The sequence below is a fragment of the Saimiri boliviensis genome, chromosome 2 (assembly GCF_048565385.1).
Source record: "Saimiri boliviensis isolate mSaiBol1 chromosome 2, mSaiBol1.pri, whole genome shotgun sequence".
NCBI lineage: Eukaryota > Metazoa > Chordata > Mammalia > Primates > Cebidae > Saimiri > Saimiri boliviensis.
This window is the reverse complement of record NC_133450.1, coordinates 193,112,146-193,139,947: the sequence shown is the minus strand read 5'-3', so window position 1 is coordinate 193,139,947 and position 27,802 is coordinate 193,112,146. Positions and strand designations below refer to the sequence as shown.

The 27,802-nt window shown below is 40.0% G+C and overlaps 1 protein-coding gene and 1 long non-coding RNA gene across 2 annotated transcripts in view; one reads left to right on the top strand and one right to left on the bottom strand.

Moving 5' to 3' along the window:
• Window positions 1-240, bottom strand: part of STX17 (syntaxin 17) — a 68,580-nt gene extending 68,340 nt beyond the window's left edge. Inside the window, exon 1 of the mRNA XM_003940083.4 lies at window positions 191-240. The gene's annotated coding sequence lies outside the window, so the exon portion shown is untranslated. The remainder of the gene's footprint in view (window positions 1-190) is intronic.
• On the top strand, window positions 239-27,060 carry LOC101045116 (uncharacterized). The gene is made up of 3 exons (XR_012516652.1): window positions 239-338; window positions 8,277-8,397; window positions 21,955-27,060. It is a non-coding gene; the product is annotated as an uncharacterized LOC101045116 (long non-coding RNA).
• The last annotated feature ends 742 nt before the right edge of the window (window positions 27,061-27,802 follow it).

The following is a 27,802-nucleotide window of genomic DNA, read 5'->3' as shown; positions in this document are numbered from 1 at the left end:
AATAAAGCTTCCAAAAACGAAACCGAGAGAGGCTCCGCCACTTCTGAAAGACAAGGGGAGCCACCATGGCACTCGCCCTTCTGATCCGATACCCAACTTCTCGCCCAGCGCCTCTTGCGCGCGCCACAAGGGCGCCCAGCCCACCAAGCCTGTCACGGCCCCCAGAGGAGGCCTCCAGAGAGCCCCTTACCTCCCGCCCGGGCGCTTGAGGCCGGCCGGAGCCCACGGCGCAGGCGCGGGAGCGACGGGGCGGGGCGTCGCGAGGGGTGGTGGGAGGTACGCCTCTCCGCCCCGCCCCACCCCGCGAGGCAGCCGGGCGGGGTGCCGGGGTCACACAGGTGAGTACAGAGGCGGACGTCGCTCTGAACAGCGAAAGTCTTGTTCAAAATGATTTATATTATGGGATGGTGACTCGAACCAAAAGGAGAGAGACGCAGAAACGCTTTTTAGGTCTGCTTGTTGTGTCTAAGACAATTCACGCTTGTATGTCCGACTGCATTTTGCAGTTTTCCTGTCCGTTTTCCTCTGTTCTTCCTAGAATTTTCTTTGCAGGTTGGGCGTGTATTCTTAGCTCTGTTTTGAAACTGAAGCTCAGAAAGGTTGTGTCTCCCCATCCTGCCCCTAAAGGCCCTGTGAAGTGGACAGGGCAGGAGTGCCACCTTAATTGCAACAGGTGCAGAAATTAAAGCTCAGACAAATTGTGGTTTCCTCCAAAAAATGGCGGAGGGTTTAAGGCAAAGTCTTTATCCCGCTTTTATAGATTATGACTCTGGGGTTTAACAAAGAGTTTTAAGTGGCTCACTCCAGTTCAGCCAGCTTATGACAGAGCTGGAACTCCAACTGGGTGTCCTAATTTCCTTCCCAGGTTATTCCAGTTAGACCAGCTGCTACCACATGAAGAAGCAGGTGGCTGGCTTTGAAGCTTTGCCCAAGTCACAGGTTCTCCTCTCTTCAGGGTCTAACATCCAGATCCAGCCCTTTTTAAAATATGTCTGAATATTCAGATAATGTGCTTAGAATGTATTCACTAATTTTATTGTCTCAGAAGTGATCAGGACATTCAAACCACACTTAAGGAAACACAGTTCTTAGGGTCTTTCAGTAGAGTAGGAGGCAGAAATTGTAGAACAGGTAAGATTAGGGGCCTGTAGAGCCTTTAAAAAGCCTTGAAAGACAATTTCTAAAATAAAGCACCAAATCTACCAAGCAATCTGGATTTTCTTTGGGGGCATAATGTATGCTGATGTTTGAGCCCAGAATGTATTTATCCAATTTTGATTCTAAGGAGAAAAATTAAAGTATTAGGCAATACCATGAGAAAATGTTTCTCACGCAAGGATCAGTTAAATAAGATCTTTGGAGGTAAAGATTATTTGTGTTAAGTTCTGATCAAGCTACCTCAGGTCCAAAATCAGGAGGTGTGGTACTCAAAAATTCTAAATTTGGATCTGAGCTTCTAGGTTGTCATATGTATGTTTGCTGTAAGTTAGGTGTGTCAAGGTAGTTGGATAAAACTTTTTAATCTAACAGTTGGTTAGCTTGATTTGTAATCTTTAAATATTCAAACATACGGTGTGTGAACCTCTTCTTGTACTCTGGGTCATCAAGTTGTTAGGGACAGGCTTGCTACCACTAGCCAACATTTTCCTGAAGTTCTAACTGAACCAGCAAGGCCAAACAAAATAAAACATTAAGTATGTATATTGGAAAGAACATTTAAAAAAATTCTTTTAGGGTATTATGATTGATTGCTTTCTTGGAAAATCCATCGAGCAAATTGAAACTAATTCAATAAGGTGGCTAGAAAATACCTCTCCTAAACAACAATCATCAATTTTAAAATGTAGTGGGAAGAAGACTAGGTGTGATGGCTCATGCCTATAATCCCAGCACTTTGGGAAGTCAATAAGGGAGAATTGCTTGAGGCTAGAAATTCAAGACCAACCTGGACAAAATAGTGAGACCCTATTTCTTAAAAAAAAATTAAAGGTAGCTGGGTATGGTGGCATGTCCCTATAGTCCCAGCTACTCAGGAGGCTGAGGCAGGAGGATCACTTGAGCACAGGCATTTGAGGCTGCAATGAGCTATGATCCCACCACTGCACTCCAGCCTGGACAAAAGACTGACACCCTGTCTCTAAAAACAACAACAACAAAATTAAAATGTAGTAGGAAAAAGATTACTAAAAAATAACAAATATCAAGTTTGTGTTTATAAGGAATTATGAGACCTATTTGAAAAATTGAGAATAATAGCTAGATGAGGGATAGGGGTGGAAGGAAGGATCACAAAGGGGCATGAGGAAACTTTGGGAGTTATAGAAATGTTCATTAGCTTGATTGTGATAGTAGTTGTATGGATGTATATATATGTCAAAATTTACCAAATTGTATACTGTAAATGTGTGTATGTATAAGTGCTTACCGTAGGGAAGAGGGAAGAAGTAGCTTTTTATTTGATTGTATGTGATGTGTAAAGGACTTGGTTGGGCACTTTACATGCAATATGTTATTTAATACTAATGGCACCCCACAAAGTAGGCATTACAATCACCCCCATTGTACAAACTAGGAAATTGAGGCTTAGAGAGTAACTTGACCAAGGTCCAAGTCTCATATACTATATAACAGGAGTAAGACTCAAATCTTACCTAACAACAATATTTATACTTTAACTTGATTTCCATATTTTCATAAAGGATACAATTAAAGACTTGAATATATATAAAAAATACTTAATATTGTAAAGTTGTTCAGTTCCACCAAATTAATTTAAAAATTTATCAAAATCCCATTATGATTTTCTTCCTTCCTTCCCTTCTTTCTTCCTTTCTTTCTCTCTCCCTTCCCTTCCCTCCCCTCCCCTCCCCTCCCCTCTCTTCCCTCCCCTCCCCTCCCCTCCCCTCCCCTCCCCTCCCCTTCCCTCCCCTTCCCTCCCCTTCCCTTCCCTTCCCTTCCCTTCCCTTCCCTTCCTTTCATTTCCCCTCCTTCCCTCCCTTCATCCCTCCCTCCCTCCCTCTCTCTCTCTTTCTTTCTTTCATTCATTTATTTTTGAGACAGGGCCCTGCTTTGTCACTCAGACTAGAGTGCAATGGAGGTGATCATGGTTCACTGCAGCCTTGACCTCCTCCCTCCTCAGCCTCCCAAGTAGCTGGAAGCACAGGTGTATGCCACTACACTGGGCTGATTTTTAATTTTTTTTTTTCCAGAAATTGGGACTCCCTGTTTTGCCCAGTCTAATCCCCAGTTCCTGAGCTCAAACAATCCTCCTACCACAGCCTCCCAAAGTGCTAAGATTATAGGCATGTGCCACCACACCAGGCCTTCTTTATGATTTCTATAATAAAACATTTTTTAAAATCCAGATTGATTTTGCAACTATTACTCTTTCTTCTTAGAATGCCATTTTTTGCTTGCTTTTCCCCATCCCTTTCCCCCACCTCAAAGTAAAGAAATAACTATTTTGTTGGACTCAAAACTCATCTCATCTAGGAAGCTTCCCCCACTGATATGGTTTGACTCTGTGTCCCCACCCAAATCTCATCATAAATTATACTCCCGTAATTCCTACATGTTGTGGGGGGGACTTGATGGGAGATAATTTGAATCATGGGAGATAATTTGATTGATAGGGCAGTTTCCCCCATAGTATTCTCGTGATAGTGAGTAAGTCTCATGAGATTTGATGGTTGTATCCACTTTTGCATCTTCCTCATTTTCTCTTGCCACTGCCATGCCAGAAGTGCTGTTCACCTCCCACCATGATTCTGAGGCCTCCCCAGCCATGTGGAACTATAAGCCCAGTTAAACCTCTTCTTCCCAGTCTCGGGTATATCTTTATCAGCAGCATGAAAATGGACTAATGCAGTAAATTGGTACCAGTAGAGTGGGGTGTTGCAGAAAAGATGCCCAAAAATGTGGACGTGGCTTTGGAACTGGGTATCAGGCAGAGGCTGGAACAGTTTGGAGGGCTCAGAAGACGACAGGAAAATGTGAGAAAGTTTGGAGCCTCCTATAGGCTTGACTTGACCTGCTTTGTCTCTTTTTGTAGTTTTTGTTTTGCAATCTTTTGTCTAATAAACATATAGCTGCTCCTGCTTGTAATCCCAGCACTTTGGGAGGCTGAGGTGGGTGGATCACTTGAGGTCAGAAGTTCAAGACCAGCCTGGCCAACATGGTGAAACCCTGTCTCTACTGAAAATACAAAAATTAGCCAGGCACAGTGGCACATGCCTATAATCCCAGCTATTCAGGAGGCTGAGTGGGAGAATTGCTTGAACCTAGTGGGGCAGAGGTTGCAGTAAACAGATCATGCCACTGCACTGTAGCCTGGGCAACAGAGCAAGACTCCATCTCAAAAAAATAGATAGATAGATAGATAGATAGATAGATAGATAGATAGATAGATAGGTATGTTTGTATATATATGGCTGCTCCTGCTCTGTTTTTTGTTGTTGTTGTTGTTGTTGCTTGTTTGTTTCAATTGGCATGGAATATTTTTTCCATATATTTATTTTGAGTCCCTGTGTCTTTACAGGTAAAGTGTGTTTCTTGTAGACAACAGATCATTGGATCTTTTTAAATTAGTTCAATTACTCTATGTCTTTTTTATTTAGTCCATTTATATCAAATGTTACTATCGATAAGTAAGGACATACTTCTGCCATTTTATAATTTGTTTCCTGGTTGTTTTATGGTCTTCCCTCCCTGCCTGCCTGCTTTGCCTGCTTTCTTCCCTTCCCTTGTTCCCTCGCTCCCTCCCTCCCTCTCTTCCTTCCTACCTTCCTTTTTGTAAAGATTATTTTCTCTAGTGGTATGTTTTAATTTCGTGCTTTTTACTTTTTGTGTATCTGCTGTAGGCTTTTTAATTTGAAGTTCTCATGAGGCTTAGAAATAACAACTTATAACCCATTATTTTAAACTGATGACAACACTGGTTGTAAAAATAATAAGCAAAGAGAAGAGTAATAAAAACTCTACACTTCACTTTACACGTTAACTGCTTGCTTTTTAACTTTTTGTTGTTCCTATTTATATTTTATTATACTGTCTGTGTGTTGAAAAGTTGTTGTAATTATTATTTTTGATAGGTTCATATTTTAGTATTTCTGGTCAAGATATGAGTAACTTCCATAGCACAATTACAGTGTTGTTATTCTATGTTTGGCTGGGCACAGTGGCTCATGCCTATAACCCCAGCAGTTTGGGAGGCCAAGGCAGTCTTGGCCATGTTGAGCAGGCAGTCTCAACAGCTTGAGCCGAGGTGTTTCAAACTAGCCTCGGCAACATGACAAGACCCTGTCTCTACAAAATTTTTTTAAATAAATAAACCAGGCATGGTGGCATGGGCCTGTGGTCCCAGCCACTTGGAAGGCTGAGGTGGGAGGATCACCTGAGCCCAGGAGTTGAAGATGCAGTGAGCTATGTTATTAATAGTACCACTGTACTCCAGACTGGGTGGACAACAAAGCCAGACCCTGTCTTAAGAAAAAAAAGTCTGTTTTTGTCTGTTTACTTATTATTACCAGTGAGTTTTTTACCTTCAGATCACTTCTTACTGCTTGTTAACATCCTTTTCTTTCAGACTGAAGAACTCCCTTTAGCATTTCTTGTAGGACAGGTTTGGTGTTGATGAAATCCTTCAGCTTTTGATTGTCTGGGAATGTCTCTATTTATTCTTCATAGTTGAAAGAAATTTTTGCTGGATATACTAATCTAGGATAAAAGTTTTTTCTTCAGCACTTTAAATATGTCATGCCACTCTGTCATGCCGTATGCACTGCCATGTCAAACCTGTAAGGTTTCCACTGACAAGTCAGCTGCCAGACATATTGGAACTCTTTTGTATGTTATTTGGTTCTTTTCTTTTACTGCTTTTAAGGTTCTTTCCTTCCTTCACCTTTGATAGTTTGATATTAAATGCCTTGAAGTAGTATTCTTTGGGTTAAATCTGCTTGGTGTTCTATAATCTTCTTGTGCTTAAATGCTGACAGCTTCCTCTAGGTTTGGAATGTTCTCTGTTATTATCTTTATAAATAAATTTTCTACCCCAATCTCTCTCTATCTTCTCTTTAAAGGCAGTAACTCTTAGATTTGCCCTTTTGAGGCCATTTTCTCGATCTCGTAGGCATGCTTTTTTCTTTTTTATTCTTTTTTCTTTTGTCTCCTGTGACTGTATATTTTCAAGTAGCTTGTCTTCAGGCTCACTAATTCTTTCTTCTGCTTGATCAATTCTGTTGTTGAGAGACTCTGATTCCTTCTTCAGTATGTCAGTTGAATTTTTTAGCTCCAGAATTTCTGTTTGGTTTTTAAACATTATTTCAATCTCTTTGTTAAATTTATCTGATATGATTCTGAATTCCTTCTTTATATGTGTATGTTATATTGAATTTTGTTGTACTTCCTCAAAACAGCTATTTTGAATTCTCTGTCTGAATGTTCACGTAATTCTGTCACTACAGGATTGGTCATTGGTGGCTTATTTATGTTGTTTATGAGGTCATGTTTTCCTTGATGGTCTCGATGCTTGTGGATATTCAGCAATGTCTGGGCATTGAAGAGTTAAGTTTTTATTATAGTCTTTGCAGCCTGAGCTTGTTTGTACCTATCCTTCTTGGGAAGGATTTCTGAGTATTCAGAGGGAATTGAGTGTTGTGATCTAAATCTCTGCTCACTGCAAGCATATCTGGATTAGTGGTTACTCTAAGCCCAGTAACGCTGTGATTCTTAGAGACACGTAGATGTACTGCTTTGGTGGTCTTGGGTAAGATCCGAAAGAATTCTCTGGATTACCAGGCAGAAACTCTTGTTCTCTTCATAAATCAAGTGTCTCCATGATGAGCTGCCTGGATCTAGGGGAGGAGTGACACAAGCACCCCCATGACCACCACCACTGGGACTGTGCTGGGTCGTACCTGTAGCCAGCACGGTACTAAATCTCGCCCAAGGGCTGCAGCAGCCGCTGCCTGGCCCCTGCATGTGTTTCCTCAAGGCTCAAGGGCTCTTCAGTCAGCAGGTGGCAAATCCAGCCGGGCCTGTGTCCTTCCTGTCAGGACTGTAAGCTTCCCTCAGCCCAGGGCAAGTCCACAAATGCTATCTGGGAGCCAAAGCCTGGAGTTGGGAACCTTAGGCAGCTCCTTAGTGCTTTATTCTACTGTGGCTGAGCTAGCATCTAAGCCACAAGATGAAGTCCTTTCCACTCTTACCTCTCCTTTCCTCAAGCAGAATGAGTTTTTCCCGGTGGCCACCACTGCCCCAGGCCTATGGCAAATACTGCCTGATTTACACAAGTCCCAAGGGCTCTTCAGTCAGCTTGCAGTGAATGCTGTCAGGCCTGGTTCTCTCTTTAGGGCAGTGTGCTCCCGTCTGGCCCAGGGTTAGTCTAAATGCCATCCAGGAGCCAAAGCCTGGAATCAGAGACCCCAGGGGCCTACTTGGTGCTTTACCCCACTGTGGCCGAGCTGGTACTCAAGCTGCAAGGCTTACTCTTCCCTCTCCTTTGTTAAACCAAAGGAGTCCCTCTTCATAGCCACTATAGCTGGGAAGGTGCTGGGTCACACCTGAAGCTAGCACAGCATTCAGTCTTACCCAAGTCCTGTGAGAGTACCGCCTTGCTGCTGGTGGTGTTTATTCAAGGCTCAGGTGCTCTTTAGTCAGCAAATGATGAATCCTGCCAGAACTGTGTCCTCCTCTTCAAGGCAGAGGGTCCCCTTCTGGCTCACAGTGTGTCTGGAAATGTTGTTCAGGAACTAGGACTGGTTTGGGGACCTCAGGACTCTTCCTGGTACCCTGTTCTACTGTGGCTGAGATGGCATCCAAGTTGCAAGACAGAGTCGTCTTTTCTCTTCCCTCTTCTCTCCTCAAGTGGAAGGAAGGAGTCTCTTTTGGAGCTGCAAGCTGTGCTGCCCAGGCTTGAGGGAGTTTTGACATAAGCACTCCCCTGGCCACTCCAGCTAAGGTCTCACTAGGTCCTGTGCACCCCAGGTACACTGGCTCTGAGTCCAGCACAGTACCAGGACTTTCCCAGGAAATGTAGTCCTTGTTGCTTAGACTACCTTTCAAGTTTACTTAGAGTACTGGAGCACTTTAGCCTATGGTTGTGTGGCTTGCTGGAACTCAGGTTCTGACTATTGGGATGGGTGATCCCCCTCTGGCTAATGCTGTTCTAAATGGTGCTCTGTGAGCATCAGCTGAATTCTTTCTTGTGTTGCTTTCCACTGTGACAGTACTGAGTTCCAGTGCAAAGTCTCACAATCACTGTACTTTTCCTCTCCCAGGGATATAGATTCTCTCTTCTTACCACATGGCTGCTGCTGGAGGATGAAGGAGGGGTGGTGTCAGCAATTCAAGACCGTCTTTCCTCTTCAGTGCCCAACCTTGCTAAGTTGTTTAAACCAGGTACTGTGATCACTTACCTGATTTTTGGTTCTTATGAAGGGGCTTTTTCGTTTGGATAGTTTTTCAGTTTGCTGTTCCTGGCAGAGGGATGTTCACTGGAGGTGTCTATTCAGCCATCTGGCCCCACCTTTCTCCAATCCATCCCTCATTTTTCTTTAATTGCTTTAACTAGCTCAAATGAAACTTCCACTACTTTCTTTTTTTTCTTTTTTTTTTCTCTTGAACTTCTACTTTCACTAAGAGAATTCTAACTATTGTAGACACAAAATTCATATTTCTACTATCTTATGGTATCAGTTTAAACATGTATATAATGAATCCACTGACTTTAGTACTTAAACCTCACTGTCTATTGTCCTCTGCCACCACACACACCATCACTAAACAGTTTGTTCATATATATATAGTAAGGTTAAAGAGGCTTTATCTCAAACCCAAAAGAGTAAATGCTGCAGATAATCAGGAATGCTAGGATTTTCCACTTATCTCTCATTCACTACATAGGAATTTCATAATCATTTTATATATGGAGCGGCTTAAATGCCCAGACATGTGCTTATAAATTTCATTCCCTTTTTTCCTCTTACTCTTTTTGTTATTTAGATTATCTAGTTTAGTTATTCTCACAACTTAGTGTGCCTAAGAATTATTGTATAAAATAGTATTTATAAAGTCATGCTTAATGAACCTTACGGACAATTTAAAGAATTTTCAAGGATAATTTTAACTACGTAATTTTTGCTTTGTTCATTGACTTTAATTACTCTTATTTATGTCCCTTACCAACCTAACTCCTCCTCAGAAATGGAACTTTATACTAGCTTACAATGAGAACACAGTAAACAAACAGCATTAAAATTATATTAAATGTTATTTTTACTTTAGCAGTTTTGGGTTTTGTAGTATCTTAGTTTTTTACTTTAGCACCTTGGGTTTTATAGTATCTTAGTTATTATTATGAATGTCAATTAATATCACATGACAGATGTACAAACATGCAAGTTAATAGAAATTCCACATGGGCCAAACCTTGCTTCCTAACTTTATTTCCAATTACTCTCCATCACACATCTTTAGTTCTAACCAAATTGAAATTCTCAGTGTTTTTTAATCCCAATCCTCTCCCCACCCTGTGCCTCCCACCTGGGATATTCTCTACCAGTTGCCCTTTCCTCTATGCATGTCCAAATCCTACTGATCTTTCCATGTTCATACCAAATGTGGCCTTTCCTAATATTTCTAGGTTTAATGCCTCCTTCCTCCAAATGACTACCTTATTATGTGGATTTTCTGGTTTTTTTAAACCATTACTCTACATTTTAGTACAGTAATTTGGTATGTGTCCTGTTGCCCCTCCCATACTTTAAACCTTTCAACTCTCTGTTTAAAGTAATAACAGTAATAATATAGCTGGTGATGATAGCATATGGATAAGTCAAATGAATGGCATAAATGCTCTAAGAGATGGGAGGGAGGAATTGGGAACAAGGTAACTGCAGTACCTCTAGAGTGGCATTGTGTTACTTGAAAATAGACTTAGATCAGTTGTGAATGTATATTGGAAACTCTAAGGCAACTACTTAAAAAAAATTCAAAAGGAAGTGTAATTGATATGCCAAAGAAGAGAGAAAAGAAAGGGGAACAAAAAGAAACAAAGAACAAGTGCAATGAGTAAAAAACACTGGGAACATGTGGATATTAAACCAAATACATCAATAGCCACTTTAAGTGTGAATTGTCCAAATATATCAGGTTTTTTTTGTTTTTGGTTTTTTGTTTTGTTTTGTTTTGTTTTGTTTTTGTCAGTGTGATTGTCAGACAATAAAAAGCAAGACCCATATGTTGTCTACAAGAAACTGACTCTATAAAGATACAAGTAGGTTAAAAGTAATGGGATAGAGGAAGAGATACCATGCTATATTCATTTGCTAGGGCTTCCATAAGAAAGTTCTAGAAATTAGGTGGCTTAAACAAGGGAAATTTATGTTCTCACAATCTGGAGGTTAGAAATCTGAGATCAAGGTGCTGGCAGAATTATTTTTTTTCTGAGGATCATGAGGGAAGGAGCTGTTCTTAGCCTCTTTCCTTGGCTTGTAGATGGCCATCTTCTCCCTCTTGAGAAGAACATAGGCTTCCCTCTGTTCATGTCTGTGTCCAGATTTCCTCTTCATATAAGGACACGAATTATAGTGGATTAGGGCCCATTCTTATGATCTTATTTTAATTGTATACCTCTTTAAAGACCCTGTATCCAAATATACAGGTCCCATTCTGAGGTATTGGGGGTTAGAATTCCAACAATAAAAATTTGGGGGAGGGGACACAATTCAACCCATAATATACGCTAACACTATTCAAAAGAAAGCTGGAGGGAGTAGCTCTGTTAATTTCAGGCAATGTAGACTTCAGAACAAGGAAAATTATCAAGGATGAAGAAGAGCACGTTACCTAACGATAAATGGTTCAATTCTCCAAGAGGACAAAACAATCCATAATGTGTATACACCTAACAACAGAGCATCAAAATACATGAGGCAAAAGCCAATACAAATGCAAGGAGAAACAGACAAGGCACCTCACAAATAGAGTTTGGGAGCAACAGTGCAAAAGTGAAGTTTCTTAAACCTGTTATTTCTTCCAGGGGCAAGAGGATTTTTAAAGAACCAAGGAAGTATAACAGTAGGGCAAAATTATTCCTGAAATAACAAATATTTCATACTGGAGGAGCTGCTGGAGCTCTCTTTTACAAGATTGTAGACTCTATCCTCCGTCCTTTGACAACTGACACTCTCACCAGTAAACCTTTTAATCCTCCAACTAGTGGAATACATTTAAGGAACTGTGATAATGCCCATGAAATCATCAAAATTCACAAAGAGCACCACCCTCTCTCTTATCCCAGGAAGCCCAAATTCTATTGTCATACCCCTTAGGGAATTTTTCCCCTTTTGTAGGCTTCATTGGCTTTCAGGAGCTTTTTGAGTGATATTTATATTTCTAGCTAACAATACATTAACTTTAATATTTCCTTGGCAGATTAGTGCTAAAGAGAGAAATGTTGCTTGTTTCATGGAAATAAATTGATAGGTTCAGCAACTGTCATTTTACTTATATAAGTGAACACTTTAGAAGAGAAGTGTTTTGACCTAAGCAAATGGTTTTACATATGGAAAAAAATTTCCTGAATCTCAATACCTAAACATTAAAGAACATAGTTGGTAAGTTTGGATCTTTCCAACATCTGGTAAGTGCTTTCTCCTTCATTCATTCATTCAGTCTGCACCACCAGCGTGTTAGCCACTGTGCTGAGTCCTGGTGATTGAAACTTTAAAAAGATCGTGTTTCTGTCTTCCAGGCATTCACAGTCTTTGGGGAAAGACAGACATGTTGCTAAATATAATATAATCAATAAGTGTTATATTAGCTGTCCCTACAAAATTGCTGTAGAAAGACGCACAGAGCTGGCAACTTAAAGAGTTGAGTCAGTACATGGGCATTATCACAGAAGGGAAGAAATAGCATTCTGAACAGAGAGAACATATGTACAGGGCACAGAAAAAATGCAACAGTGGTATGTCCAGGTCCCTCAGAATAGTGGGAGCAGTAAGAGGAGACTCTTAAACCCAACTTGATTTAGGATGAATAATTTAAGTGGCTTTTCTGTGCAGCTTTCTGCCTCATCGTTAGCACCTACAAGTGCTAAAGCATAAAAACAGAGAAGTCTGCTGAACAGGATGAGTAACTACCTCAGATGTATTTATCAAAGTTCATATTGATATGTTTCTATTTGTTTCAGATCTTATCACGGCACTATTTGGTTTTGAATCCTTGTTGTATTCTCTCCATCTAAGACACATGCCATATAGACTCACAAACTCATAACACCTACACATTACTTGTGAGGGCTTTTGAGGCCTTCCACCAATTTTTTTTTTTTAATTTCAAAAGCATTTTAAGAGACAGGGTCTCACTGTATTGCCCAGACTGGCGTGCAGTGGCTGTTCACAGGTACAATTATAGAACCAATGTGCCTGGTTTCACATTTAAATTTAAATCTTCAGCCTTGCTCCAGGTACAGTGGCTTGTGTCTATAATCCAAGCACTTTGTAAAGCTGAGGCAGGAGGATCGCTTGAGCCCAGGAGTTTGAGACCAGCCTGGGCGACATGAGACCCTAACTCTACAAAAAATTTTAGAAGTAATAATTTTTAAAAAACCCTCCAGCCTCATAGGCTACTATTTTCTGAACCATGTTCCTGTAATTCCTCAATATCTCATCCACTTTCTTGCCTCTATGCCTTTGCTCAAGCTACATCTCTCTTCGCAGTGACTTCTGCCTCCTTTCCACTGATCAAAACTTTATTCCTCCTTGAACACCTACCTCAAGTGTATTTTCTCTTCCAAAACCTTCCCTTATTCCCCCAGCCTATGCTCCCATAATACCTTGATTTAATTTTGCTCTGTGTTACAGTAATTCACGTACGTGTCTTTCCAGCTAGAGCAGAAACTTTTTGAAGGCAGGGAGTTTGTCATAATTATTTTGTGTTTTCAGCACCTAGTACATGACCAGGAATGTGGCACTTGTTAAATATTTGTTTTAGATGACCTGTTCATCTCATTTTTTTTTTTATGTCATTGGTGTCCTCTCCAGTTTCATAACTCTTTCTCCAGCTGAGCAAACCTTCTGAAGCTCAATTTATCACTGAGGCTGAGATCAGAGGCAGAATAAGAAAACTAGCCAAGGCACAGGTTCACCACCCTGACAGCACAATGAATCACTTAGAAACCTTTTAAAAGATGTAGTTGCTCCCAGCACTTTGGGAGGCCAAGGTGGGTGGATCATGAGATCAGGAGTTCGAGACCAGTCTGGCCAACATAGTGAAACCCCGTCTCTACTAAAAATACAAAAAATTAGCCAGGCATGGTGGCATGTGTCTATAATCCCAGTGAGGCAGATGGATCACTTGAACCCGGGAGATGGAGGTTGCAGTAAGCCGATATTATGCCACTGTACTCCAGTCCAGGCAACAGTGTGTGAGACTCTATTTAAAAAAAAAAAAAAAAAAAAAAAAAAAAAAAAAAAAATATATATATATATATATATATATATATATATATATATATATAATATAGTTGCCTGGGCCCCACCTTCAGAGACCTTGGCTTATTTGTCCTAGGGTAGAAACCAGGTATCAATATATTTTCTGTAAGTAATTCTAAAGTACAGTTGGTTTTGGGAAATACAAACCTGAAGGGTGGATGGGAAATTGTCACTGGGCCTCATATGTAAGTTAGAATAATTTCTAATTTGCTTTTCTCAAAATATAATGCTTTTCACAGAAAAACATAGCTAAAAGAATGAAGGCCACACAGTCTGGATGAAGTTGACCTTTTTTCCAGAGAAATCTTTGCCATCAGAAGCTTGAGTCACGCTATCGGAGGAATCACACAATTGGCATGATACGCACCTTTGAGTTCCTCCTTAGCATGTCTAGAGAATCCCAGTGCCCGTCATAGACACCTTTAACATGAAATTACAGAAAGCCATAAAGTGAACTGAAATCAAAATGCCAAGCACCAAATCATCAAATGAGTAATGAAAGCTTGGAAGACCCCTGGTCCCTTGAGGGTCTCCACATGGATGTCCACTGTGACTTGCAGTCAGTGGAATGGGAGGACAGGGCCAGATACCATGAGGAGGACCCCATGTTGCACAATTCCAAGGCCATATGCACAGTATAGGGCATGTGAAGAGTGACCCCTGGAGTTGTGTAATGCTGCATCTTAGCACAGGGACTTTCCAGTTCTCAGATCCAAAAGATTTCTGGTGGTGGCTTCCACTTTGGTTCTGTTCTCCAGCCTTCTTCTGGTTTGGAACTGTCACTCAGAACCAAGGTGAAGGAGGAAGAGTCTCCTCATGAAAACCTCTCTTCTGGAGTCTTTTCCTGCCTGAGAATGTCTTCACCAGAAATTCCCCTAACTGGCAGCTCTTGTCAACACATTCTGGATCCCCTGATGGACTCCAGCTAGACTTGGTTCTTAAATCAGTCACTGTAGCAGAGTTGCAGAAAGGATTTAAGATCCTTTTCATCACCACTACTCCTCTTCTCTTTCCCCATTTGTCAAAGTGTCCATAGAGAAGGAGTACATACTTTATTTTCAGATTAGGGTCATTTCTGTGTGTGTGTGTGTGTGTGTGTGTATGTGTGTGTGTGTGTGTGTGTGTGAGAGAGAGAGAGAGAGAGAGAGAGAGAGACAGAGAGACAGAGAGAGAGAGACAGAGAGAGAGAGAGAGAGAGAGAGAATTTAACAGTCTAAGGACAAAGAAGTAAAATGAAGCAGTATTTTCTATTTAAAAATTATGGCAACAACTTCCAGAGAGTAGGAACCTTAGAAATGTTAGTTTCTATTGTTCTTGGTGGATGATAAAATGAATGCAGTGATGGTGATGAAATCTACTGGGTAGCTTTTACTTTTTATAGTTTTAGAGAGAGCAGAGGAAGCAGCAGGGGCCTCATGGTAAGGAGAGAATTATTTTTTTTCCAAATGAAGTTGTAAAAATGAAAAATGTAAGAATTTTTCATGATAAACTTTTTTTAAATAAACTATAAAGGACTATGTAAAATGAATGGAGTTATTTTGAAAAGAGATGCACAAACTGAATGCCACAAGGGTTTGAAGAAGAGAAAGAGACCACGACCCGTTGTGGAAATCAGGAGGAAATGGTATCTCCCATTTAATAAGGACGTGATCTTGTACAAAATGTGGTTTCTGCATTGTGGAGCCAGGACCATGATCCCTGCCCTGACTATTAAAGCAAGGCTGATTATGAGAATAGAATTGGATTTTTTGTGTCTACACTTGTGAGCTGTAGAGCACAATACAAATGCAAAGTGATGTTATTGTAGCCATTATTGGTGATGAGGATATTATTGATTTTGAAGAAATTGGGCAGCATTTAACTGGCAGAGCTGGCAGGGGAAGGCCTTACAGGTAGAGGAAAGAGGACTAGAGAAGTTTCTGCCAATTTTCTTGGGTGATTGAGAGTCCCTGTATAAAAGAGTTGTTTCTGAGCATCTATTGACACCTACACTGTCACTGGACATGTCACAGTGCTGGTAATATTGAGTAAGAAATGCTATCTGCCTTCAGGGAGTTCACCTTGACTTGGTTTTGAGGATGGCTTCATATATCAGATTTAAAAATGTGTAGTTATTGTATAGACAGTAGAGAGCCACTGAAGGTTTTAGAGCAGAGGAATAACATGGTTTGGGCCCTCCTGACAAAATACAATACTTAATTCAGCTTTCAACCAGTTTACCACCAGGAAATATTTTTGGCTAGCAGATGATTGAGCTCCTCAAGTCCCAGGCTTCAAGAACCTAAAATGTTGTACCCCTCTAAATAGCCTTTTTTAAAAAACTTGTGAATAATGGAACTGATTGTTTCCTTCTTTACAACGACTGTTAGAAAGCCTAAGCTAAATTTAGCCAAGTACATAGGACTTCGAAGCATGAATGTGAATTCCTGCTTCAGCCCTGGATAATTTTTCCCACATTCACTTTATTTTTAATCCTTCCCTTGCTTTTATAAAATGTTGTTGAATTATGTGTAGTTTTGTAAATCAGGAAAAAGATTAATTATAAATATAAAAATATTTCTCATTTTTTATTTCTTATTTAGTTAATTTTGGTGAAGATTATTTGAAATGTCCCCAGATAAATTTGCATGGATGAGGTATATTGGAAAAGTAATGTTACAGATGTCACTTTCTGACATTACTGCTGATCTCTAACTTAAAATTCTGTTAAAGTCACATATAACATGACACTTAAATATCATGTGAATGTATCAGCAACAATATTTTTGCATTTAAAGTTTGAATTCTGTTTTCAAAAGAATTTAACAAAAGATATAAACTTGAAACTACCTAAATCTTTGTTCCCATGTATTTTTAAAATTCTGTCTAAGTTTAAATAAAGGAGCTACGATTTGTAGCCTATCAGAACATTAGAAGATAAAATCTGCTATCCTGATTTTAAAAATCATACATATCAAAATGCATTTGAAATGAAATGAAATCTGTTCTGTAACTAAAAGTTACTTATAATGGCTTGGATTACATTGCCAGATCAGAAGAAAGAAGGTATAGAAAAGTGTGTATATATTTCTATGTTCAATCTGCCTTATCATTTTAAACTTACGTGTTTAAACATTTGAAAGCAAGATAATCTTTAAGAATTTGGAAAGTAGGCCGGGCGTGGTGGCTCAAGCCTGTAATCCCAGCACTTTGGGAGGCTGAGGCGGGTGGATCACAAGGTGAAGAGATCGAGACCATCCTGGTCAACATGGTGAAACCCTGTCTCTACTAAAAATACAAAAATTAGCTGGGCATGGTGGCGCGTGCCTGTAATCCCAGCTACTCAGGAGGCTGAGGCAGGAGAATTGCCTGAACCCAGGAGGCGGAGGTTGCGGTGAACCAAGATCGCGCCATTGCACTCCAGCCTGGGTAACAAGGGTGAAACTCAGTCTCAAAAAAAAAAAAAAGAATTTGGAAAGTATTAAGGACATTTTTCTCCATTAAAAAATTCCTCTTTAGAGACTGTTTTTAGGGCCAGTTTACAAGACCCACAACTAAATTGTTTTTCTTTTCTTTCAGTTTATATGTATACCCTAATCTTTGCATTCCTCTTTCCCTCTACCCCATCATTCAATTGACTAGCTGATCAAAGTTCATCTCTTTTTGTTTCTGATAGAACTGACTGTTTCTGGAAAAGGTAAAAATCTATTCTTCAAAGGTCAATGACTTTCTACTTGTGGGAAAAAAAGTAAACTTCAGAAGAAAATTCTGAAAGAGGAATTTAGAGATGTTTAAAATAAAGGCAATATAGTTTCACTGGAACTGAAACGTTGCCTTCCAGTTCTGCTACAGAAAGCAGAGTGGCACATGAGGCACCCGGTCAGAATGGACTCACTAAAGGATTTAACCCAGACTTCTGATGAATAAATATTGCTGCTACATTAACTGATTCACAGCAAAGAAATAAAATTTCATCCCATTGATTTTATTATTTAAACACAATCTCAATATTAAATGTGACAAACCAAGAAATAAATGTGTCTGAAAAGTAAACAGTAAATGGCCAAATGGTATGGCTGAGGCATTTGTAGTAAACTCATGTTGCTTCCTGGAGATCACTGCATTCTTTTCTGTGCTCAATAATCTACCTAAACTATGTCAGAGATTTGTCTGAGACTTACTTTTCTGTCTTTTCTGGCTCAGATTATTTCTTTATTTAGAAAATCAGGACATTTGCTTGTTTTTAGGGCTCAAGCACCTCTTCTCATCTCTATGATGTCTCCAAATGTCTCAGAGGATTCCTAACAGTATCTGTATTTCTTTCACATTATTGTATAATTTATCTGTGTCTAGAGATCCAAAGTCAGGCAAAGTAGTTAAGGTACTCTTTCTTCTTACTCATATGTCTTGAAAAACATTTCTCTGTTCTGGCGGTTTTTCTGACCCTTCTGAGTTCTTGTTATGCTTCCATTTGTACCAGAAGACAATGGAAATCAAGTGAAATTAAGTATAAAAGTCAGAACTAGAAAGCTTTTAGATCAAGTCCAGATAAAGAAATGAGAGAGACTTAATCTGCCTTCTTCCTTACTAAGACAAGTACATGGGGCTAGATCCAAGATAAAACTATGAAACAATTGAATCACTAACTCCCCTTGTTCTGAGTCTATGCTTATGTGCAGCAGACTTTTGATAGTAATTTGGCTTTCTGTGTAGATATGCCTATAGATAAAAATTATATACTTATCAGAAGATCTGAGACCCTAGTTATAAGTTAATAGACGAACTTCCTAGTTTATACATCAGAGCTTGTTAGTGGATGTTCATCTGAGAGAAGGAGGGGATCGGAGAGAGGGAGAGCTCATTCTTTGTCATTATGCTGCTAAATCAGGTTCCTGAGGGATAGCCCCTGGAACATGGAGATCACACCAGGGTACTATCCCTTCGAGGCCTCTTTAGGCACCTAGCAACCCTTCCCCATGGTGTACTTTGACTCCATCTTGTTGCTAGTTGTCCACAAATGCCTGCTTCGTGAGGCAGTCCACTTCTTGGTTCATAAGGCCAAGTATAAACACAGCCACTTCTCAAGAGGCTGTTACTGACCACAATAGGCTTTTTCTTGTTTTTGTTTTTTTGTTTTGTTTTGTTTTGTTGTTGTTTTGAGACAGTCTCTCGCTCTTTCGCCCAGATTGGAGTGCAGTGGCAGAATCTTGGCTCACTGCAACCTTCACCTCCTGGGTTCAAGCAATTCTCCTGCCTCAGTCTCTCGAGTACCTGGGATTACAGGCGCCCTCCACCACGTCAAGCTAATATATATATATATATATATATATATATATATATATATATATATATATTTGGTATTTTTAGTAGAGACAGAGTTTCACCATGTTGATCTGGCTGGTTTTGAACTCCTGACCTCAAGTGATCTGACCCTCCTTGGCCTCCCAAAGTGCCAGAATTACAGGTGTCAGCCAAGGTATCCCATTGGTCTTTTCTTCCTAGAGGTAAAGTGCTGAATCCTTCCACCTGTTAACCCTGTAAATCTTGTGAAATACTCCTTGGAACAAAGACTGTTGTTTCTTCTTTAGATGTATGACGTGAAAATCCATTTTTATAGCCATGCAGTGAAATATACAGCTATGTGGATAGCTTCAGGAATAAAGAAAAATTACGATAGACTTCATTCAAAACTTTTTAGGAATTCTTCAAATAATGATAACTAATTGGAGAATTTGATACATGTTCCAAGGCTGAATCCTGGGCCTTTATAGCAACCAGAAAACAGGCTGAAAATGCCTAAAAGCTCTAACACCCACTTTAAAAAATGCTTCAAAATTATACGTATTGAAAAATACTATTTGGAACTATATCATGATGAAGGAATCATCAGAAAATAAAGTAGCTTGGCAATTTTGAGTTACTCTCCAACTAAAAACATCTGTTTAATGGACTTTGAAATGATTTTGTATTTGTGTTTAAAAAATACGCATCTCTATCCAGGTTGACAGCTTAAGTACCTGGCTCTAGCCAAACAAAATCTGAAGTAACTAAGGCATTGCTTCTTAAATAACAGCAAGTTGGAATTGCCATCTCAAATCACTACCATGTCTTCTGGCAAGACAAGATTAGCACTCACACACATCTGATCAGGGAGTCACCTCAAGCTTGCAAACAGCCAGTTTGTATTACCCAGCAAGAGCAGGGTGAGACCAGCAAAGGGTTCCCAGGCCTCTGTTCTTTGGCCAGCCTATATAGAATGGAGAATTTTGTAGAGGGGATGTGTTCAACACTTGAATACATTTAAGAAGACGGCTTGAGTCTAATTTCTTTTGTCTCTAGGCCAGCTCAGAATAACCAGGCACATGCCCTCACTGACCTCTAAAGGTAACACTGTTAAAGTAAAAGTCTTACTGGCTCTTGCTTGACATCTCTTTGTCTCTTTCTGCTACCCAACTTTGGTTCTGCTTCTGGTCCTTTGAAATTGGTGTTTAAACTTATTCTCTGTTCTTTAGGTCCTGGATTTTCCTAACAGATTCCAATTGGGTTTATCTTGCTTTTTGTCTATGGCTGTCTATGAGCTAGGCTACCCTCATTCTTGCTCTTCTGAGGCTAACTTCCAGCATAATCCACTTAGCTGGCTGGTTCTTCTCTGAGTCTGTAAGAGTATATGTGGTATATGTGAGTGTTTGGTGGAGAGAGGAATAGGATGTATGCTCAGTTTGAATAATCACTCACTAAAGAGAGAGAGAGAGAGAGAGAGAGAGAGAGAGAGAGAGAGAGAGATCTAACCATGGGGAGTAGGAAGTAATGCAATTGCTTTTCCGTATTGACCATCCTTAGGTCTGAGGTAAATTCTTAATTAGGTATTTAGTTCCCTCCCAAGTATTTTTTCTCAGCCCTCAGATCCTGCTGCCACCTGGTGCTAAAATGTTCAAAGTGATGACTAAATAGTTTGACAAACTCCAGAAAGTATCACCTAGATTCAGAGATAGCATACTAATTAGGAGGCTGAATATTTAACATAATAAATAAAAGATATAACATTTAAAAAATAACAATAGCTTAGCATAATAAGTAATGTGTTATACCTATGAACTGATACATAAGATATAATAGTGTTATACCTATGAACTGATATATAAGATGTAATAATAGTAAATTACTGTGTAGTTCTGAGATATCACCATCTCTTAGAAGTATGGTCCATGTCAGGATTGGGCGTGGTGGCTCACACTGGTAATCCCAGCACTTTGGGAGGCTGAGATGGGCAGATTACCTGAGGTCAGGAGTTCGAGACCAGCCTGGCCAACATGGTGAAAACTATCTCTACTTAAAAAAATGTAAAAAATTAGCTGGGCATGGTGCTGTATGCCTGTAGTCCCAGCTACTCAGGAGACTGAGGTAGGAGAATAACTTGAACCCAGGAGGCAGAGGTTACAATGAGCTGAGATCAAGCCACTGCACTGCAGCCTGGGCAACAGAGTGAGACTCTGTCTCAAAAAAAAGAAAGAGAGAGAGAGAGAGAGAGAGAGAGAGAGAGAGAAGAAGAAGGAGGAGGAGGAAGAGGAGGAGGAAGGGAGGGAGGGAGGGAGGGAAAGAAGGAAGGAAGGAAGGAAGGAAGGAAGGAAGGAAGGAAGGAAGGAAGGAAGGAAGGAAGGAAGGGCCATGTCTAATCCCCATTTGAGCTGTCACTTTCAAATATGACAGAATGCTTAGTGTTAATACACATTGACAACAAATAATTTCTCTCAGTTAATGGCCTCCCTAACTGAAAAAAGTTTTCTGCCAGCTTCAAAGTTAAGATTGGTTAATTTTACCCAAGGTTTATTTATATTTCACAGAAATTATTTTTTTTCTTTTGTCGCTTTATTGATCTGCCATTTCTCTCCATTGTTCATTCTGCCAGCATTGCTCCTCCAAGCAGGGTCTGCTTCCATTGTTTTTGGTTTTTCCAAAATTGTTTTGTTTCTATTATTTAACTCTCTGTTTTGTGAGATTTTTAATATTCCTGGTGATTACATACTGTCCAGCCAACTTTTCCCAATGGAACTTTTACAGAAATGCTGTCCTATTGGTCTCCCAATACCTTACTCATTTGGCTTTTGAGTCCCAGGTTTCGAGGGACTCGAAGAATTTCCCAAGGTTCAAGCAAAAGAGAAATTCAATAGGACCATTCATCTAAGACAGATTATATTTTTCAGAGACGATCAAAAGAGTAATTCCCACTCCACATGCCTTTTTTTTTTTAAACAATATGACTTCTGTTCTGTTTTCATAAAGAAGTGGAATCTAAATTCTCTTCCCTAGAATCTGGGTGGGCTTGTGACTTTGGAAGAAGTGATGCTGTGTGACTTCACTTAGATGTGACTTAGGTGGGTTGATAAAAACTGATAAAGTTTCACTGCTATCAAGCTGTGATGAAGACCAAACTAGCTCATACAGAGATACTACATGGAGAGGCCACTGTATTTTTTTCCAGCTGACAGCCTAACTGAAGTCCCTGCCACAGCCAGCATCAACTGCAAAGAGACCTCCAGATGACTGCAACCCTAGCCATCAAGTCATTCCCAGTCTTCAAGCCTTCCCAGCTGAGGCCCAGACATCAGAGAAGGTAAACAAGCCACCTCTGCTGTGCTTTGTCCACATTTGTGATCTATAAGAAACCATGAGGACAATAAGATTGTTGTTTTATGCCACTAAGTTTTAAAGTGGTTTGATAACATAGCAAGAACAATAGAAATGGTATTCTCTTTAGTTCCTCACAAATTCTGAGCAAGTATCCCAAGATAGGTACAGAGGCCAGCTTTCTTCTAGTTCGTATATAAGTTTCTTGTCATCCTGAGGAATCTCCCTGAATCAGAGCTTAAGCAGCCTTCATTTATTCTGATTTTGAGAATCTTATTTCTGGCATCCCAGAAGCCCCATTAGTAATTTGGGACTTGGCATCCTAGTATTTCTGTCTCATTCATTTCTGGCCCGTTTCTTACATTATCCATAGTTTCTCATTCCATCAACTTCCCCTGGGATTCACATTTTCTTGGGATGAGTGGTGGAGGAAATTTTACTTCCTCTAAAGAGACTCCAACCTATGCACGGGAGTGTGGCCTCACCTCTGGTTTCAACAAGACAGTTATATCATTGATACCCAGTATCATCATTTTCTAAGTTATTCGGCTTTAACTTCAATACAATAACAATATCTAAAATTTCTGAAGACATTACTATATGCCAAGCAGTGTGCTAAACTTTCTCTATACCCCTTTTGATCCTTAATCCTTTTAACAACCTTATAAAGTAACAGCTATCCTTCTTCCTATTTTAAAATAAAGACAGCGAGGCAACATACCTTGTATATGGTAGAGGGGAATTTGGATGGCAGCAGTCTATCTCCAGAGCCTATGCTGTTTTTTTTTGTTTTTTTTTGTTTTTTTTCAGAGGTGGGGTCTTGCGATATTGTCAAGGCTGGTCTTGAACTCCTGGCCTCAAGTGACTCCTCTCCCTCAGCCTCTCAAAGCACTGGGATTACAGACTTGAACCACCATGCCTAGCCAGAACTCATGCTCTTAACCACATTTCTCATGTCTAGGACATTAAACAGGAGCATGCACTGAGCCCAACCTAGTCATTTAAAAGACTATTGGTTAAGGTGAAGATCTTACTTAAATGTCTCCCTTGCCTTTCTCTTCCTGACAACTTCCCATTTCTGCACGTAAGGGCACACACATCTCCACAAGAAATAAGCAACTGCTTCTAGGTGAAGAACATCCAGTTTAATTTTGAACAGAGAAAATAAACATTTCTCCCAAAGAAGCAACAAAGTCTGCAGATGCATAATTCTGGTTGCTAAACCTAGCTAGGACAATTTATATTCTAGCACAGTCACTTAGCATTTAGGCTAAAATATCTGCTTTAGGTTGCATCACAGATCTTCCCAAGAACAATAGGCAAAAGCTTGTTTTATATCTGCATGACTTAAAGGGCCAGAGTTTTATCCCCCTGAAATAAAGGATAATCTGCCTCAAAGTGCCTTTTTGTAGGACAGAAACTGCTTACCATTCTTTAACAACAGTATTTTGCAATGTTTTAGTCACCAATGTAACTGAGCTTAGCAGACTTCCTGGGAGCAGCCATAGCTCTTGCTCCAGGCCTGCTATTGAGACTGCATTCAGCACTTTGACATGTGTCCAGTATAAGTCCACCTCTTCCATGCATGGATGAGAAATGGATATTTTACTGAAGATTCCATGTAGTAGAAGAGGTTTTGTATTACAAAATCATATTTTAAAACTTAATAAAATTCCATTTAAATATGCTCTTTCCCCAATTTTCCATTATGGATAGCAGCTTTCTTATCTCTTCAAAAATTTTCCCTGTTCTTCCATAATCATTCTCCAGATTCACATTTTTCTTCAGCCTCTCATCCCAAGTCATCTTCATCACCTCGCCCCCATTCATAGTTCTCTCTCCAGTTTGCATTCTCAGACCCATCTCAGCACTTAGAAAAGGAGTCCCCTCTTGTTAGATGAGGGAAGAATGGGAGCTTCTAAACCTCAACTTTTATATTGGTCTTAAAATCTTCTTTTTAAATTACAAACTAAATTATCATGTGAAAAATAAATATAATCTATATATATGAATGAATAAAAAATAATAATGCACAAAACTGGTGTACTGTATTGTGCTGGATCAACTTGGTTAAGCTGGGAACAATGTTTCCCAGTATTCATTTACCCTGTGACTCAGGGTTAGGGTTGGCCCAAAAGAGAAACCTGCATAAATATGGAAGATGGAAGTAGGCAGCAGCCATTATTCTCTGAAGGTCATCATAATAAAATGTGATGGATGGACACAGAGTTTCCAAATGGGGTCCTACTTGTCCTGCTTTCCTCCACTTTGTTAATATCTTCTTGACTGCTTACGCTGCTGCAATTCCAAATATGGTTTCCTGGCAGAAGCAAAACAGCATATCCTCTGGCAGCTATCAATGTAGCAGATGCTTTTTTCTCAATGCCCATTAGTAAAGACCACCAGAAGCAGTTGTCTGACCCAGCAGATCCAATAATTCTTGGAGCATCTTGACAGAGATGCTTTATAAAGCACATGGCAAGCCTTTGTAGTTCAGACTTTTTGGAATTTTGGAGAAAAATTATGTTACCCTCTCCCAGTTGCTATTCTTCTTTTGAGAAACAGCTTCTGACTTGCTACTAGGCCCTAATAGAGACTAAATACTTCACCATGAACCAAGAAGTTAGCATACAATCTGAGCTGTCCATTGCAAAGTAGGTGATGTCTGACTCAACAGGCTATGATGTTGAGTGTGCACAGCAGCACTTCATCATTAAATGGGAGTGAAATGCACGAGATCAGGCTCACCCAGGTTCTGAAGACACAACAAGTCAATTGCATCATCAAATGGCTCAGATTCCTATGAATCCTGCTTATGCTACCTTGCCTCTCCTTTTTCAGTCTGCACATAAGGCTTCATGGGATGTTCCCTATGAACAGTTTGATTAAAGAAGAAAAAATGGTGTCTGGTTTATAAATATTTCTACCAAATTTGCTGGAAGAAGCTGCATTGAATGCCCTATTTAGGTGTGGCCATGAAGGACAGTGTCGAAAGGAAACATTTCCAATGGGTAGTGCACTTATTTGGTTAAGTTGCCTGGAAGGAGAGATGGCTAAATGTATGGATCTATTAATTCATGAGAAGTGACTAATGGTTTGGTTAATTGGTTATGAACTTAGTTGGAAGAAAGATGATTATACAAATGGAGGCAATGAGGTCTGGAAAAGAGATATAATACACTTCTCTAAATGACTACAAAATATGACAATATTTGTATCTGAGGTGAAAGCTCACCGAAGTGCAGCCTTACGGTAGAAGGATCTTACCAATAAGATAGACAAGATGACCTGTTTTGTGGATGTTGGTCATCCTCTTTCCCCAGTCGTTCTTGTCCTTGCCCAATGCACTTATAAATAAAAAGGCTGTGGCTGCAAGGACAGAGGTTATCCAGCAACATACATTTTCTCTCACCAAAGCCAGTTTGGTTACCTCCACGGCTGAGTCTCAGCATGAGACTGTGATCAGCAAAGACCAACACCAACTGGAGATACAGCACCATTTTTCAGGCCACCTAGTTCAGGCTGATTATATTGGACCATTTCTATTTGGAAGAGGAAATGCATTATGCTTATTGAATCCTTTCTTTGTCATCGTAGTATCTATACAGCATTGTTTCTGCACTCATTTTATAGAGAATGAGCCCAGTACCAGTTTTTATCTAACCTGGAAGAATAGTCTTCTCCCTACCTAGAAGAAGCTGACCTGATAGATTTTTTTTTTTTTTAAGATGGAGTATCCTTTTGTTGCCCAGGTTGGTCTCAAATCTGGCCTCAAGCAATCCTCCCACCTCAGCCATACCTGGAATTAAACAGGTGTACTCCACTACCAGCTCTGATAGATTTTTGCAATGCCTTTAAAAGATTTAATTAAGTGCCAAATGAATGACAAAACTCATTTGTTACATCAATTTATCTAGAGGCATGGTTTTATAATTGTTTTTATTTGGAAATTAAATATGGTTAAAGATGTGTATGTGGATACCAAGTTGACAAGTGGTGGATTGTGCAGGATTGTGTTATGTCAACATGGACAAACTGAGAACTAAATTTCCTAGAATCCCATTTTTTTTGTATGATTGCCCAAGAGAGGAACATGTGTTAGTTTTGAAAGGCAAAAGTGAAGCTTTTGTCATTACTGTCTTAAGGTTGTTGTAGTCAGATGTGGTGATGGACAGATTCAGAGGTGCCCAGTGGGTCCATCTTGTTGTTTCTCTCCCATTTGCATTTAAACATGTCTTTTCCATCTTTAAAAAATCTCTCCTTTAAACTCATGTCTCCTCCCATATTACCTTCTTTTCTTTCATGCTAACTGTGTTCATTTTCATTTTTCTGCTCTATCCTCGGCTATGGGTCTCTGCCATGTCCTTCCCCCTAAAATTGTTCTCACCATTCTTTCCCCATACTCATTATTTCTGGATGTCTATTACTATCATATGCTGATGGCTCTCAATAATATGTCTACTGGCAGGGCACAGTGTCTCACACATGTTATCTCAGCACTTTGGGAGACCAAGCCAGGCGGATGACTTGAACTCAGGAGTTTGAGACCAGCCTGGGCCACACAACGAAACCCCATCTTTATAAAAAATTCAAAAATTGGGCCGGGCACAGTGGCTCACCCCTGTAATACCAGCACTTCAGGAGGCCAAGGTTGGGGGGATTACGAGGTCAAGGGATCAAGACCATCCTGGCCAATATGGTGAAACCCCATCTCTACTAAAAATATAAAAATTAGCTAGGCAAGGTGGCAGGTGCCTATAGTCCTAGCTACTTGGGAGGCTGAGGCAGGAGAGTCACTTGAACCCAGGAGGCAGAGGTTGCAGTGAGCCAAGATCATGCCACTGCACTCCAGCCTGGAGACAGAATGGATTCCGTCTAAAAAAAAAAAAAATTAGGCAGGTGGTTACATGTGCCTGTGGTCCCAGCTACTCAGGAGGCTGAAGCAAGAGGATACCTTGAGCCCAGGAGGTTGAGACTCAGTGAGCTGTGATTGCAGCTGTACTCCAGTCTGGGCAACAGAGTGAGATCCTGTCTTAAAGAAAGAGAGAGAGAGAGAGAGAGAGAGAGAGAGAGAGAGAGAGAGAGAGAAAGAGAGAAAATTTATCCACCTAGACGTCTCCTCTGAGTTTCATACTTTCATATCTAATGACCTCCACCTCTGCCTGGATGGCAGACAAGTGCTTTAATTCAGAATGTTCATAACTAAACTCATCATATTTCCCATCAAAACTGTACCTTCTTCATATCTCAGTGAATAGCACCATCATCCACTCAGGTTTCCAAACCAGAAATCAGGTTTGAAAACTCCTGCATGTCTTCCTCCCACTGTCACTTTCCTAGTTTAGATTTCCTTTATCTCTTGCCTGGAAGAATGTAGTAGTCGTTCTTCCTGAAGTTGTGCAGATCCAATTGTATAATACAATTAGAAGGTACCATACATATATTATGGTTCATCTTCAGTATAGACCCATATTATTATATGGATTATTGCCTACTTTAAGAATATGGGCAATAAATCCATTTTATGGGAGCAGTTGAAACAAATAATGGGCTAACATGAACAAAAGGAAAGCACATTTGCACAACAGTGGACGTTTTCCGTGTGTTAGACCTGGTGATGATGCTGTCCACTTCACAAATATTTATGAATTTCCCACCATGCACTAGGTACTGTGCCTGCAAGAGAAGCTTCCAAGGCATTG